Source organism: Heterocephalus glaber, unplaced genomic scaffold (assembly GCF_053883595.1).
Source record: "Heterocephalus glaber isolate CG9 unplaced genomic scaffold, H.glaber_assembly_v1.0 deba00001497, whole genome shotgun sequence".
Lineage (NCBI taxonomy): Eukaryota > Metazoa > Chordata > Mammalia > Rodentia > Bathyergidae > Heterocephalus > Heterocephalus glaber.
Genome location: NW_028258320.1, coordinates 28,475,816 through 28,491,897, shown reverse-complemented (window position 1 = coordinate 28,491,897; position 16,082 = coordinate 28,475,816). Strand labels below are relative to the sequence as shown.

Genomic DNA, 16,082 nt, shown 5'->3' with positions numbered 1-16,082 from the left:
AACAAATTGTATTATTTTGCAGTGAACTTTTATTTTGAGGTAGAATCTCCCTTTGAACTCACTGTGGAGCCCAGGCTGGCTTCTAACTTGTAGCAGTCCTCCTGCCTCAGGTTCCCAGTGCTGGGGTTACAGGTATGTGCTGTCAACACCCAGCTGTACCCTGAACTTTTTTTTTTTTTTTGTACCTGGGATCGAACTCGGGTCCTTGCACTTGCGAGGCAGGCGGTGGAACCACTGAGCTAAATCCCTGGCCCCCTGAACTTTTTTATTGTGATAAGAACACAGTAGATCTATCCTCTTAAAAAATTTGAAATATACATTATTATTGACTGTAGGCAAAATGTTGTAAATCAGATATGTAGGGTTTACTCATTTTGAAACTTTGTATCTGTTGATTAATAGCTTCCACTAGTGTCAATCTTAAGCTTTGTTTTTTTGGGCTTTCCTTGCCAGCATCTTTGCTTTCCCAATATCAAGTCACATTTCCATTAAATTTGAAAACCTCAGCTACCAATGAAGTGCAATTAAGAAATTAAACTTGGTACATACCAGAGCTAGTAGTTAGTACAGTATTTGAAGATCAGACAGTGTTAGGAGGCATTTTTTATTTAACAAATTTTAAAGTTTACTTAGGATACCTTAATGATGGAAGAAAGAAAGAAAAAAAATTATATGAAAATTATTTAATTTTAAGAGAAATTTTAATCAGAAGAGAGATGTAATATTCAAAGTTGGAAGTTTATGGCCTGTAGAAAATTGCTGAAAGTGTCTAAAAATTTTATTTTGTTTGTAAAAAAACCGGTGGTTTTATTTTTACATGTTTTGAAACAGAATCTATTTTCCATAGTTATTGAGTTATGGAAGTGATAAGAATCTCTTTGTAGTACTGCTTTTATAACTCTGATATGAAGATTCAGATAATTGTGCCTAATAATCTTGAAGGTATACATTGAAATATGTTTTAAAAAGTCTTAAACTATTTTAATAATAGTACCTTTCTAAATTCAGGTATATATAGAACCACAAAAAATTAAGTTATAACGTTAGTATATTTTACTCATACTTGTATTAAACATAGGCTTAATACTCTCTTAAAATGTTTAATGTTCTTGATTCTCATTGAGATAGTCTTTGAGAGAGCATATGAAAAATACTCATTTCAAATTTTTTAAAGAAAGGATTTTTATCTTTTCATATGCTCCTGTTTTGTGATCGTTAAAAACAAAAGGGAGAAGTAAACACAAAAAGCAGAGATTTTTGTTTCATATTGGTGGGGAGGAGCAAAGGGACTTAAGTATTACAAACAACTTTGGGGTCAAATGGTAGATTTTTGTTAAATCATCATACTGTTTTTGAAGTAAGGGAGGAGAAAAGTACTGAGGGACCTTCTTTTGATTTGAGAAGGTTGAGAAAACAATGTTTGTTTGAATGAGTAATATATGCTTATAATAGATTTCAGAAGATAAAAAAATAAACATTAAGTATAATCTTCCTCCATTATTTTAATCATCAAATTCCTCAGTTCAGCATCTCACTATTTTTTAAGAAAATATAACCTACTCAGTGGCACCGCACCTGCCTTGCAAGTGCAAGGTCCTGAGTTCAAGCCCTGGTACCAAAAACAAAAAAAAATTTGTTGAAGAAATATAACCTTTTTTTTTTTTAACAAAAAAACCAGGTTCTTATCTCCCCTTTCCTAGGTTATATACTAGGCATATACAAGCATATTTGTAGAACTTGTTTTGTTTTAAAACCAAAATTATAGCATTCCTTATACACTTTCCCTAGCTTTGAATTTTTCACTAAGTATCTTGAAAGCTGACCTTATCAGTATTCATTCTTCCTAACTTCTGGCTGGACATACTAGTATTTAACTAGTACTTTTTTTAGTGGACATTTCTGTTTTTTCCATTGATATTAGGGTATTACTCATGAAATTTCAAGTGATATTGCAAAGTTGCTCTCTGTACATTCTCCACTTTATAGTCACACCAATAATGGGTGATATTGTCTAGTTTTTTAAAACATTCTCACCAGCATTGTGTAACCTTTTTGATTTTATTAATCTAAATGAGAAACTATATTTTAGTGTAATTTAAATAGATACTTCGAGTGAGGTTAAGCATAAGTAATAGCTTTGGCTGTTAAAGTATTAGATTTGGGGCCCCTTTCAGTTTATTCTCTAGATGATAATATACATTATTATTGGTTTTAATTATCATCTGCTAGGTGTCTTCAAGACCATTTGTATTAATTTCCTATTACCACTGTAATAAATGACCACATACTTAGTGGTATAAACCAACTTAAATTGATTATCTTACAGTTCTACAAGTCAAGGATTTTGAAATTGATCTCACTGAGCTAAAATCAAGGTGTTGACACAGCTCTGTTCTTTCTGAAAGAGAATCCATCTCCTTGCCTTCTCCAGCTTCTAGAGGACGCCAGCATTCCTTGGCTCAGTGGCCCCTTCCTCCCTCTTTAAAGTCAGTAGCAAAGCACTCGTGACTCTTCTGAATTTCCTGCTTCTGTCTTCCATATTTTTAAGGATCCTTCTGATTATAGTGAACCCACTTGGAGGATCAAGGAGAGTTAACTTATTTTTAGGTCAGCATTTATTCTCCCTTATCATGTAACCCATCACACTCAGTTTCCAGGGATTAGGATGTGGGGACATTATTCTGCCTGCCACATTGGTCAAACTTTTACATCCACAGCAAAATTTAGGCCTTCCTCCCAAACATGGTCTTCTCAAGTGCTTGTGTCTTAGTAAATGGCTCCAAAATCTACCAGTTGAGGAAATATATAACTCAGTTATCCTTAATTCCATCTTAGTTTTCCTCGCTTTTCATGTACAATCTGTCATCAACTTTTGTGGATTTTGCTGCCAAGATAGGTGTCAAGAAAGACATCTGCCTTTGCCACACCTATACCAAGATATCTTGTTCCTTGAATGAGGCACTGTAGGAACTTCCTAGCATGTTCTTCTGACTTTTGACTTTCAGATGTTCCCTGCATTTTAGCTAGAATAATCTTTTACATGTTCCAGTATATTGGTTACACTTCTCTTCTGAAAACTTCTGGATTAAAAAAAAAGCTAATGTGACCTTAAGATTCTATTTTTATCTCTATGCCACCATGCTCTGTAGTTTTTCTTTCGGTTTCCACTGTACCACTGGGATTTTACATGGCCTCTTCTCTGCTACAGAATTCTCCTATCCTGCCAACCTCTTGCCTTCTTTACTTAGTTAACTCACATTTGTTCTTCATGTTTTAGTCAGTGTACTTCTTCAGGGAAAGCTTTCTGTGCTCCTCAGTCTGTAGCAACAACCCCACTTGGATGCTCTCAGATCGCTATACTTGTTCTTTAGAACTGTAGGCACAGTTTGTGATTATAACCGTTGTGTTGCATTGTTCAGCGTCTCTGCTCATGAAAATGCCACACACAGTTTTTCAGTACTTTTCCTCACCTGTGCTATGTTGAAATTCTTTTCTATGAGGAAGAACATAGAATATGCCTTAATGATATTTCAGCCGGATTTTATAACTTTCCCATTTTTACATTTAAGACTTGATTCTCATCATTTTACAAATTTTGACTTTAAATCAGGGAAGGGAAGAAATAACCTTGTACCATGTATCATATTCTCCTCAAAAGGTGACCATGCCCTGTGTTCTCAGACTTTTTTGTATTGATGGAGTTTTGGGTGAGATGATGGTGGAATTAGGGCTAGGTCTAGTGTCTCCTATAAACTCGGGGAGGAGGTGGTCCCTACAACGTCCAGTGCTAGTGTGACTGCTCTGTGAACATGTATTGTAAGGTACTTAGTTCTGGGCTTTAGCCAAGGATTCTGGGTACAAGGATCATTGCTGTGATGCTATTAGGTAATTTTTCTTTGGGATTGTTAATTAATTTTTCTTTCCCCTATTGGGCAGGAAGGTTCACAAGTACAAGAATCATGTACTTTTTCCTCTTCATTTGTTTCTCAGAGTAATGTGATCAGCTCTTCTAGTTTGTGTAGGATTGAGGAGTTTCTGAGAGCAAGGGGCCTTTATGCTAAAACTTAGAAACTCCTAGGCAAATGTGGCTTGGTTAGTCTGTTTCATTGTTTTCATAAATAGTGCAATTGCAAAGTGGGAATGAAAAATTTTTTGAATGAATAAATGCATGAATGTGGAAGAGTTTGATAAGGGCAGATTATAAATAAATTTATGATTGCAAGTGTTTCTGATCTCTTTCATTAATAAAAATTCAGAATAAATAAAATTAGTGATTGTACAACCTCATCTCTGTAGTGATTAATATCTTTTCACCTTAGTTCTTTGATTTATGATTGTACTTGGTCAGTGGTAATGAGTAGTTGTAGAGGCAGAGTATGAAAAGTGAAACTCAAACTGACTTAATGCTGTGTGGATCAGATCAGTAATTCATTTGTGGTGTTAATATGGCAAGAGTAATGAATTTAGCTAGCATTGTGGCATTGCTATTTTTTCCTCTTATTTTGAAGAGTATCCTGCATTGGCAAACAAGACTAAGTAGCCTGTGTGGCCTATTCCCATCCAGGACTATGACACAGTTCATTTAGAAACCAGTTATGATTCAGTTGGTTGGTCCTAGTCACTCTTGAACAGTTTCTAAGACAGATGCTGCCATTAAAAAATACAATAAGGAAGTGATTTATTTTCTGAATAGGATAATACAAGTTTAGGCAAAAAGAATCAATGCTCATATTTTGATGAATTGGAAACTACTACTTTTCCATTTTACCCTCCTATTTCTCAATTTCCATTATTTCAGTCTTTGGCAATAAAGGACACATAGCTCACAAGTAGGCCAGTGGATATTGTTGTGAGATCTGTCTGCTCAAAAACAAAAACATATTTCTCCTTCTCTTTAGTAAGAAGCCATAGTGATAAAGTATGCTTTATATTTTTTGGTGGAGTAACATGGAGAAAACAGATTATTCTAGATACTGACTCCTGCATTTTGTATAACTGAATAATTATTAACTCATTAGTTTATTTAATTAAAATAATATACAGTGTTTTAATAAGTATTATTCTGTGTGTGACAGGTACTGATGTACTTTAAGAGGAATGGTTAGGATAGTTATTATATATTAACAGAACTACAGAAGTCCTGAAGGGTAGAGGCTGGTATGCCCCATACTAAATACATAATATTGGCAGTATTTATTTTAAGTGTTTTCTTCTAATTAAACTTTATCATTTAAGGGATAGCCTCTTCTTAATAGTTAGATTTTTCTGTAACTGGCAAAATACATGCTGTAAGTGTGTATGTCAATTAAAATTTTTAAGTGTGAATTAGATCTGTGCTAAGTAGGATCACCAAGAAATGCTCCTGATTCTTTTATTAACCCATTTATTCAATTATCTAATGTGTATTACATGTGTGCTCTATTTCAGGTATTGTCATAGAGTGAGAAATTGATGGGTTAAAAAGAAGCGATTGAGATTTAATTACTGTTCTGAGTAAATTCAAGCTCTATGGTAAATATTCCTGGTAATTTCTTATAGGTAAGCAATTAACTCCATGTAGATGCTGAATACTTTCTTTGTGTTAGGCACTGCTGTTACGTGCCTAGAATACACTGAAAATAGTACTTTCACAGAGTTCCCACCCTCACATGGCATATAATAGCTGTGCATTCACACACAGATACAACCACTATAGTCATGTACATGAAAATACATGTATATGTAGTCAAATAAGCCTGCAGTTATGTATACTTAAGCACATGTATGTCATCTGGAAATACATGTTTATGTGCCTATGTGTATAAATTAGCGAGTTCATTGACTCAAAAGTGGTTTCAGCAATTAGGCATTAAGCAACATTAACTTGCAGTTAGGTTCTTCTCTAGTTTGGATACCCTGCTTCTCCGCGGGAGAAACACAGTGATGTGCCAGTTAGCTTGATGATAGTTGTGGTTTTTGTGAGTTTGTCTTAGGCAGAGGATGAAAATGGATGTTACCATGTGTGTTTTAATTAAGGCCTCATGAATATTGAATGTCACATGTTTCATGTATGATATGTACTTCTTGAATTTTTAGTGCCTTGTGTGCCTCATCCATGTTTAGTGCCTTATGAATATTGAGTCTCTCATGGCCATTCTGTCTACACCTTTTTTTTCCACATAGAAGTTCTTCTTGCTTTGTCTGATGTTTCTTTATTTATGTATGACTAATGCATATTATGGATTGCATCATTATCATTTATTTTCCTGTCTTATTGAGCAGAATTGAATTTTCCCAAGCAATATAGCAATTATTCATTACAACTGTTCAACTATAAAATTCTGTGAGCCTACTGTCCAGAATCTCTAGGGAAAAATATTTTCCTATTCAAAGTTTCAAGTCACTACATACACTTATATTTTCCAATGTAGGAGTTTTCATAAAAACTTGAGTATATTAAAGCTCAAAAATGAATTAAAAATTCTTTGGAAAAGGTAGGGTTCTTGAGTAACTGATTTATATTAGTATATGGTTTTGCTTAAAGTTGATACCATGAAGCTTGTAGGAGGAGAGAGTAAGGACAGATAAAGTAATGCCTCTTCTTGATTTCAGATTTTGAACTTTATACTTGCCAGTATTATTCCTCTAGCTTGTAAACATTTTTGATATATTTACAATTCAGAGTCGTGGCACATGCAAATGTTATTTTATATGATAAAGTGGCAGACTAATATAAATAGATTTTGGCTGGTGAAGGAGCTTCATTTCATTCTGACTGAGTTAGATTCTCATTAAGCCTACTAGCTATTAAGTAATTGGGTATGCTTAAAAGTTAGCAGTATTTGATAGGGCTATTGGAATTTCTGTGTACAATAGTTACCCTGTATCCATGGGACATAGTCCAAGACCCCAGTGGATGCCTGAACTGTGGATAGAGTCAAATCCTATATGTACTATGTTTATTCTTACGCATACTGTATATTACTATGGTAGATTTTGATTTATAAATTAGGCACAATAAAAGATTAATAATGGTAACAAAATAGAGCAGTTGTGGCAATCTACTGTAATAAAAGTTACATGAATGTGATGTTCCTCTCAAAATTTCATATGGTACCCTTGTGATGATGTGATGAAGTGAGCTGAATGGATGATGTTGACATTGTGATATAGAATTATGCTACGACATAATGTTTACTTGAACACAAGCACAGAAGTATCCCGGTAGTTCATCTGATAACCCAGGCAGTTATTCAGTGACTAACAGATGGGTAGCATATACCATGTGGGTATGAGGGACACAGGAATTGTTTATATCCTGGTGAGATGTAGAAAAGATATGTGCAAAAGTTCATCATACTAGTCATTCAAAACAGTGAGAAATTTAAAACTTATGAATTTTTCATTCTAGGATTTTCCATTTAATATTTTCAGACTCGGCTGATCTTTGGCATTTGAAACCTCAGAAAATGAAACGTTGGATGGGGTGGTTACTGTATTGTGAGAAGTAATTCATTTGAGGAAATAACTAGGATTTGATATCTTGATCTGCTACCTTCAGAAAGGATCACACATGGTTGAGAAGTTACCTTTGAACAGACACACCAGCCACCCCATGTAGATCCAGAGATGTGTTGATCAGAGTAGTTCATGTACAAAAGTGTCTTTCCACTATGATTGACACTAACATAACATTGGTTAAATTATTCACAAAATTTATACATACCATAAATATTTTATTGTTCCCTTAAAATAAGAAAATATATATTCATTCACAGGTTCCCCACAGATACCTTTTTAGCTATTGGGCCAGGGCCTTTGCTGAATATGAGGTTTGATTAGAAGCATTCATTTATTTTGAGATTATTTAACCAACATATTTGGAAACAAATATACTTGGCTCTAGGTGAGTGGATGCTATAGCTGGTAGGAGCAGAGGTGTGTAGGGTGCCAGGATATACTCGGTAGCGTTGAGTGTTTAGGCCCCTCATCAGTCACTTTGTTTTACTAGAGAGAAGGAAGAGTGTTACTTTTTATGTCTAAGTTGACTTTCTAGTGTAGACCCTTTATTGCTTATCAGTGATGGAGCAGGTATGAAAGGCACTCATTTGTGGTATTCTGGAGCCATTTATCTAGGCAGGGCCTTGATAGCTTGAAGAAGGTTCTTCAGTGGACCCAGATCCAAGGGCATTGTGTACACTATGGCCCAGACACTGTATCTTTTGCATGGTAAGAACAGATTCTTACATTGCTTTGAGGGTACAAAAATAGCTGATAGCCAGCGCTGACTGAATGTTATTTCAAGGCTAAGTTCTAGACATGGAGGAGCACATTTGATCTTTATCACATGGGGTAACAGAGCAGACGCTGGCAGTGCTGTGCCCATACTCCTGACCCTCACCATCCTGCCTATGGATGGCTGCTACACACACCATTTAAGGTGACCATTCATCACCAGTTTGCTTGGGTCTGAGGGTTTTCCTGCTAGCCTAAACTTAAGATAGTTGGTAGCAAACAGAAGTAGACCTTATTCAGATAGGAATAGGGATGGAGGGAGAGAGGGCAGGGAAAGTAAAAAGGATTAAGATGCAATAAGTATATGTGCCAACTCCCCACTATGAATGTATTCATGATACATCATAAACATAGTAAAAAATAAAATAAGTTGGGAAAAAATAAAACCAGAATAAATTTGACACCTTTGTCCCCAAGACCATTGCTCCAGGGCCAAAGGAACTTGCTCCCAGTAGAAGCCTTTTGCCAGTGATGACAGTGATTGGTGGGTGCGTGCTTCCAAGTCCTTTACAGAGACTGAGGCATCTCTGTATTGTCTCTGAGAGCATCCCCTTTCCTCGAACTGGTCTTTGGGAGACTTTCCTGTTTACTCTTTTACATTTTCTTTCCCACCTTCCTACCAGTTCCCTTATAGTCTTCTTTTACATAAGTGACTTTCATCCAGTACTGTCAAAGGGTCTGCTTCTGGAAAAATCCAGTGTAAACTATATAGGGATAAGAACTCTCCTAACCCCTCTCTCACATAAGAGGAAACAGGGTCCCAGGAAGGTTCAGTAATTTTTCTCAGAGTTGAGTAGTTGGCACACAGTAGAGCTAATCATGAATTCTCACTGCTTTTGTTCCCATCCTCACACATTTACAGTTCTTTCCAGAAAATGTAAAATTTCAGTTATTCATATGGAGGTGACAGCAACCATAAGTCCAGCAGGATTATGGGTAGTATGTGATTAATCTGTGTTCACTGAACTTATTGTCAGCAGATTGAACATGGAGCAACAAACTTGACTTGAATGTACTGAAAGTAATTGAATGGGGTTGTTTTTACTAAGGAGAAATTAATCTTTGATGCATAGACGCCAAACCAGAGTGGGTGCTGATTGAGGATTAAATGTGGATCCCTTTCCTAGTTACACTTAGACTGGCCTTGGCTGATGAAGGAATTGGTACATGTGCGACTATATGGGATATAAACTGCCTGCTCGGCTAAGAAGTTGGAGCTGCTGGCTCTGGGCTCCCATCCTGGAGTTCTCCATCTATGGAATTATTCATTTCAAGGAAGTCTATTAAAAACAAATTTCTTTTCCTTTTAGAGCATCTCAGAATTTCTCCCTAACTGGTGAATCTTGGAGCTTTCAGTTCCAGTGATAAGAGAGTTAAAGTACATGGCAGAATGCTTTGCTAGTGACAACACTTGTATTATTCTTATAAAATGTATGCTTTGGGAAGTGAGTGTAATTTTCTCTTATTTGGAAGAGCAAAACTTGGGAATTCTGCTGGACAGCCTAACCAGTGTTCCAAGTTTTTCTAATAAGAGTGACTCCATTTAACTTAGTGTTTAAGATTCTTTCCCATTGTTTCAATCTTGTTGTATTTTGTAAGTTGTTTAGATTATCTATTAGGAAAAAGTAATTTCTTGTCAAATGATCCACAGACACAAAATGATATTGTACAGAAGTGTAGGATACAAACATGCCCATGGTTAGGAATGAGTGGGAAATATTTTACTTACTTCCTTTTCTTTTTCTGATACCAGGATTGAACTCAGGACCTTATGCTTATGAGACAGGTGTGACACCACTGAGCTAAATCCCCAGCCCAGAAATATTTTACTTTAACAGTGATGTAAAGGAGGATTGCTGTTAAAAAATTGATCTTTGACTTTAGATTCATTCTCCCTCTCCCTCCCCCCCGCCCACAATTTGGTTTGCCTTTTACAGAGTCCTTATCTTTTTTGTTAGCTCAATTCTCCCTTCTTTCAAATATCTGAATTTTGTTTCACACCTGCTCAGCGTCATGTATTCTGAAGGTTTCACATATATATGTCCCTTTTTAACATTGGTTCAGATGCTGTTGAATCATTAGAAGATAAGGAGTGCTAGTCAAACTTGGTCCAGGGTGGTGTTCTTCTCTATGAGGCACTTACTTTGATCAAGGCCAGAAAGCAGTTCCATTTTTCCTGTTTTATGTGCATCGTAAAGACTGTGAGGGAATGTCAAGATTATTCGAGCTGCTATAAACTGAGTGGCTTCTAAACAATAGAAATTTACTTCTCATAATTATGGAGACTGAGAAATCCAGACTCACAGCACCATTAGATTCAGTGTTTGATTCCTGGCGCATGGACCATGCCTTCTTGCTGTAACCTCACATGATGGAAGTGCTGAGGGGTCTCCCATGGGCTCCTTACAAGGGCACTGATCCCATTCATGAGGGCTTTCCTGCATCATCTAACCACTTCCGAAGTCCCTGCCTCCTAAAAACATTACCTTGCAGGTATAATTTCAGCATGAGTTTTGGGGGATTATAAACTTTGGGACCAGTGGTGGCAAACTTATGATACTCATGCCACAGCAGGCAGTTTGCTATTGAAAGCTCTAAAATGATGGCAAACCTTTTAGAGCCTTCATTGATAATAAACAGCCTGCTGTGTGCCATAGATTCCCCACCACTGCAAGGTTTGCCATCACTGATCAGGCAGGAAGTTAAGCTTAACTGGTGGGGAGATTGACTAGATGCAATGAGAAGATTGTTGTACCAGTTGCTCTGAATATTAAGGAACAACAGCAGTTTTAGTAAGGCCAATCTATTCAGTTACGTGCTTTTTTACCTTGCAGCCACCTAGCTTTTCTAGCCTTATATCCTGCCTCTGAGGATTGTCCAATGAAGGAATTTCTCTGAATTCTTCTTGCCCCTATGTCTTTTTATGGCCTGTGCCATCAAATTTCGTACATTTGTTAACCACGTATAATGTAGTGCTTAGCAGTGTTTCTCCAAACGTGATACGTAATGTTTTTCTGGAATGTGCAGAATATATTTTCAAGAGTATGACAGTTCTTTGTATCCTCCTTATATCTTTTATAATTTTATAAATGTGATTTTATAATCTATTCAAGTTCTCTTTCCCAAAATGAAAGTTTACACAAAAAAGTTCTATTAGAGGAAATACATCCATTGCATTTATTATATTAATTGCCCTTAGCTGAACAGAATCATTTTTGTGTTGTAATGAGCAATACATGCCACATTCCATGTGCGAATGAATATTAGTTTTAAAAGTCAGGATAATATTTTTGTCCTTTCTTTTTTCATTGTCTTTTTTCTTACAGTTTTTTTCGGGGAGTGGTAGTAATGAAAGTTTGGGACAGTTTTTGAGTTAGTATCTTAAGAGAATAATCTTGGATTGATACTGATTCTTTGGCTCTGAGTCTTTCAAAGAATTAAAAATGAAGCAAAATAAAACAAATGAAAATAATCCCCAGTGTGAATTTTCTTTTACTTCCTATCTTGTCTCATTTCTACCTGGGAAAGGGTTAGGCACAGAACTGGATCAGTGTCAATTGCTTGATGAGGGAACATCTCCATATAAAACTTCTGGGCCAGTTTCTCCATTTCTGAAGTGGAAGGGGGACAGGTAGGGGAAACAGAGAATATTTCTTCTTATAGCTGCCTGATTGCTCCCAATGGTACACTCAACATTCTTGCTCTAACCTGTGTGATTTTGATTGTCCATTACAAAATCTAATCAAAGGGGAGAGGCATGTGTATTTTCCTGTATTTTGTTATTTGATTACATTTTTAGAAGTTTTTGTACAAAGACTGCTCAAAAATTACTTTAGTGTGTATCCTATTGAAGCTCAGATTATTGTGTACTAATTGCTGGTGTGGAATCCCTTGCTACTCCTCTTGCACTTGTCCCTGATTCTGTGTTGGGGACTTCCTGGTTCATGCAGGGCTGTGGTGAGAAGTCTCTTCCCTGCTTTAGCTGTTCTAACAGGCATGTAACATAGCACGCTGTTTCTCAAAATCGTTTTTGTTGGTTTGTGATTATATTTGTGAAAGGTGCTTACTTGGAAGCCAACATAGCTGTAAAGTCCTGTTTATAGCCACTAATAAGTGTAATTAAGCTGACTGCATTTTACATGATCAGGTCCTGGAAATGGAGAAGTTCAGGTTGCCCCTAAGGCAGGGGTGTGGGGAGGAGCTTCTCAGGATCTACTAGAAGCTAAGCACTCTTGCTCAGATAGACTATTGAAGAATTTGGGCAAGGTGTACTGTTTTGTACATTCATTTTGACTTTGTCTTTAAATACCTGTATAAATCAGACTTTTAAAAAAAACTGGCTTAAATTGTATCTGTGAGCCAATAAAAATTCATAGTAGTCCATATTTTCTCCCAAACAGAATTTAAAATGTGATTAGACTTATGATAAAAGCTTTAACTGGTTTTTACTTTTGTGTATATGTATACACATTTTTTGGGGTCATTTTAAAATTGATATATCTATATCCTATGAAAATTTGGAAAATGTAGTACAGTTATATTCTTCTGTAGCATACATACTCGGAGCATTTGATGAATGTCTGTACTTTTTGTGTGTATAGTTAAAGAATAATGGTTACATTCATATTACACATGTAATTGTATGAGCCTTATATATTATGCCTTTTCTTCTTAATAGTTTGTCATAATCATTTTATTTATTGCATCAGACTTAAAAATTATTATTTGAGGGCTGGGGATTTACCTCAGTGGTGCTGCCACCTGCTTCGCAAGTGCAAGGTCCCGAGGTCGATCCCCGGTATCCCGATACCCCCCCAAAAAAGAAAGAAATTATCGTTTGAAAATAATTTTTGAAATGACTTTAAAAAGTTTGAAATAGTGCTCTTTATCTAAATTTTCTTAATTTCTTTTTCCATTGCTTTTTCCATATTTTGCTTATTATAAATATTACTAAGATAAACATATTTATGCCAATAGTTTTTCTTCTTTTGTTTACTCTTTAGATTATGCTTAGAAAACAATTACTGGCTCAAGTATATGGAAATTAGTTTTTCTTTAAATAGGCCAAATTATCCAATATAAGTACGTGAGTTTATATTTCTGTTATTGTGAAAGCGTTACTCATTATTGATTCCTATGCTATTACTAGATTTTAGGGTTATTATAATTACATTAATATAAAATCCTTATCTGAGATAAAATCTTTAAATTCCCTGTGAGAATACATCATTTTAAAAAAGATAGATTCACATATTGTATCTGACCTATTGAAAATCAAAAATGTATTTCCACATTTTTCTGAAATTAACCTAAACAGATTTAGGAAGACTCAAAAGGCATCCTGGAGAATTCTTATACTGTATGTGTCGGGGTCAGTGCCGTAGTCACGAGCATCCAGAACTTGGTCGAGCTTTGCCAACTGTCAGGAAAATAAACTTACAGAAAGGCCTGAATATTTTGAGACTGTCGAATAGTTTATACCCAAGACATTTAAGTACCTTGAATTTAAGAAAAGGTGTGTTTTTACTTTCCAAAGTAAACAGTGCCAAAAGCACTTGATAGAACTGTTCAGGAAAATGAATACACATAGGCTAACTGTGCTATTATAAGAGCTTCATTTTAATTGAGATAGAATTTGACTCTAACCAAAGTTATGTCTGGGAATGTGATTAAAGCTATAGCTTAGAATAAGACCACTGAATTTGCATTATAAATATATGCACATAGATTTTGAAAGGAAATTGAGGTAACAATATCTGTTACAACTTTTATCCTAGGCCAAACACTATTACCTTAAAATTACTTTTCAAGCATTGTTTGAGATGAAAACCACATTTAAAGGTGGTTTTCTGCCTACTGATGAAAAAAAATTAATGTCAGCATACCATGAACTTTAAATGGACTAAATTATAATCAGATGTTAAACTTAGATCAGATTTAACAAAAACAAATGATTCTTTTGAGAGATGAAAATTGATGTCTTAATCCTTAATGCATCTATCTTTTTTCAAACTGAACATCTTGGAAGGAGGTGATCTGCATAATTTCATAAAAGTAGGCTTGTGATTTATCAGTGGCAAATCGCTGAGTTTAAGAAATAGGAGCTCCCTTAAATGTTTTCATAGGCCTTGTGAACGAGGATGCTCTGATGTATAGTAATTCAATTATGCAGAGCCACATTATTCAGAAGGCTGAAGTATGGCCTGCTGGGATTGTAGGCTAGATCCCCTCTGACTGGCTACCATTACCATGTTTGTTTGCATATCTAACTCGTTCCATACAGCTGTACATCACAGACTCAGCCCTCTGGAGTAGAGAAGAAAGTTCTTTAGTCCACTGGAAACCTGCCAGTTCTCTCAGCACCTCAGACCCTGTGAGGCTTGATAGGCATCAAGGAGAGAAAGTTTAGAAAAAGACTGCTGAAATAGTGCATTAGTTGGTATGTTTGCTAAGCAGCCTGACCACATTTGGGCTAGTTAGGAGTGTCCAATGATAAAAGATAAATTTCTTTGATGTAGTTTAACTTATAGGAAGCTTAAAAGAATATGGAAATGTGCAGATTAATTATCCATCTGGTAGTTCAGAGGTTTCTTTTGTGAGGAAAGAGTAAGTATATTGATAGGATGTTGAAGCAGAATCCCCTCCTGCAGTAGAAATTCTGCTTTTCCATAATAGTTCTTATTAAAATGGGAGGCCAGTAGCATTCTGTTGATGTAATTTCTAAAGTCATGAAATGAATAGAAAAATTGACAATGAGGCACTCATCATTAATTACTTAATGAGTGATCCAGTACTTCATGGGTAAATAATTTAGTGCTTAATAAGTAGCCACTTAACATGTAATATTTGGTGCCACCAATATTAGGCCTGTTGAGTTTTAATGATGATAAGTTCAGATCTATGTGTCTATTACTATTATGTACCAAGGGCCCCTTTTATTTTTTTGAATACTGTGGAGATCATCTGCCCCTACTGCCTTTCCATCTGTTTGGCCTTTCTGTCCACTTCTGCTTTCTGAGTGGATTCTGCACTGCCAAGACTTTAATCAATAAGCCCCTCCAGATTTTTTTTTTTTGAGCCAGGGTCTTGCTGTGTATGTAGGGTGACCTGGAACTCACTGTGTAGCCCAGGCTACCCTTGAACTCATGGAGATCCTCCTGCCTCAGCCTCCCCAGTGCTAGGATTATAGATGTGTACTGCTACACCTGGCTCCCTCCAATATTTTTGCAGTCCCTTGATAACCCTAGTGTGGTCTTCCCAGTGATACTGGGGAAGATGGTGTTATGGTTTATATCTAGATGCCCTCCAAGAGCCTCATGTGATCATAGACATGACTTTTGGAAGATAATTGAATCATTGAGGTGCCTACAGCTGACTTGCTGTTAGGAGGTAGGGCTGGTTAGAGGCCAGCCCTAGGCACTTTCCCTGGAAGAATATGTATCTCTCCCAGGGTCCTTCATATTCTGCTTCCTGGCCACCATGATGGGAGATTTTTTTTCCACTGTAGACCCTTTCAACATGCTGTTTTCTGTGTATGAGCCTGCTGAGCGTGAACCAAAACTTATTAAAATGTGAACCAAAATAAACCTCTCCTCCTTTATTTTGTGGTGTTGGATATTATATCCTAGCTAAAAGAAAGTGACTGAGACAGGCAGACCGTGGAACTCCTGAGCCATGTAGGAGCTTCAGTGATAAAGTAACATCTTCTTTTTGTTGTTGTTTTATAGTCTGTCTGATATTTAAAGTATTCAACTCTAACCAAAATCTTTAAAAATAAAGTATAACTATAAACACTGTCAATTCAAGAA

At 36.0% G+C, this 16,082-nt stretch overlaps 1 protein-coding gene across 6 annotated transcripts in view; it reads left to right on the top strand.

The window, feature by feature from the left end:
* Nucleotides 1–16,082, top strand: part of Bicc1 (BicC family RNA binding protein 1) — a 320,644-nt gene that overhangs the window by 85,897 nt on the left and 218,665 nt on the right. The window contains exon 4 of one of the 6 annotated variants that reach the window (XM_087184828.1): nucleotides 5,428–5,538. The exons of the other annotated variants lie outside the window; for them this stretch is intronic. The gene's annotated coding sequence lies outside the window, so the exon portion shown is untranslated. The remainder of the gene's footprint in view (nucleotides 1–5,427; nucleotides 5,539–16,082) is intronic. 6 annotated transcript variants of the gene reach the window in all.